Below are 984 nucleotides of genomic sequence, written 5' to 3' on the forward strand. Positions count from 1 at the left end.
TCTAAGAAACAACTTCCTGCTATGAAAAAGGGTGAAAGGTCACAAACCACGGTTTGGGCAGATTAGAAGTGTTGGGTCCTTCCTGGTATGAAAAAGGGTGAAAGGTCACAAACCCGGGTTTGGGCAGAATAGAAGCGTTGGTTTCTATTATTGATGTTACTATGTGGACCGGACTGGGTCTGTGTTTTTATTTTATTTACCACAACTAGAACCCGTGGAACCGTCTAGACGTGTTGTTTCCTTGTGATGAGATTGCTGTGGAACAGGATTATTATTATTATTGTTATTGTTATTATTATTATGCATCTGATCATCTATTACTCTAAATGACGACGAGCAATAAAGTTGAGATCCTTTTTTCAAATATATATATTGCATGTTTTACTAAAAAACGTTGGTCTTAGTCAATAAAAAGAGTTTTTAAGACAGCTCTGTTGTCTTTATTTGGTGTGTGTGTGTGTGTGTGTGTGTGTGTTGGACGTCGTACTGTCACATGTACTTGAACTGTCTCTCCTGACTCTTCCTCTATTGGTTCTGTGGATGGATGGAGGAAGACGAGGACGGTGGATGGAGGAGAGATGGAGCCGCCTGAAGCAGACAGGCAGAAGCTCCTCTTCCCAGAGTACTTCCAAACTCTCTCTTTCTCGTCTCTCCTCTCTCTATCGCTCTCGTCTCACCTCTCTCTCTCTCTCTCTAGTCTCTCCTCTCGCTCTCTCTCGTCTCACCTATCTCTCATCTCTCTCTCTCATCTCTCTCTCTCCCTCTCTCTCGTCTCACCTCTCTCGTCTCACCTCTCTCCTCTCTCTCTCTCTCTCTATCTCCTCTCTCTCGTCTCACTCTCTCTCTCTCGTCTCTCTCCCTCTCTCATCTCTCTCTCGTCTCTCTCTCTGTCTCTCTCCCTCTCTCACTCACTCTCTCGCTCCTCTCTCTCTCTCCTCTCTCTCTGTCTCTCTCTCTCATCTGTCTCTCTTTTAAATAATGTAT

This window comes from Oncorhynchus tshawytscha, unplaced genomic scaffold (assembly GCF_018296145.1).
Source record: "Oncorhynchus tshawytscha isolate Ot180627B unplaced genomic scaffold, Otsh_v2.0 Un_contig_4020_pilon_pilon, whole genome shotgun sequence".
Lineage (NCBI taxonomy): Eukaryota > Metazoa > Chordata > Actinopteri > Salmoniformes > Salmonidae > Oncorhynchus > Oncorhynchus tshawytscha.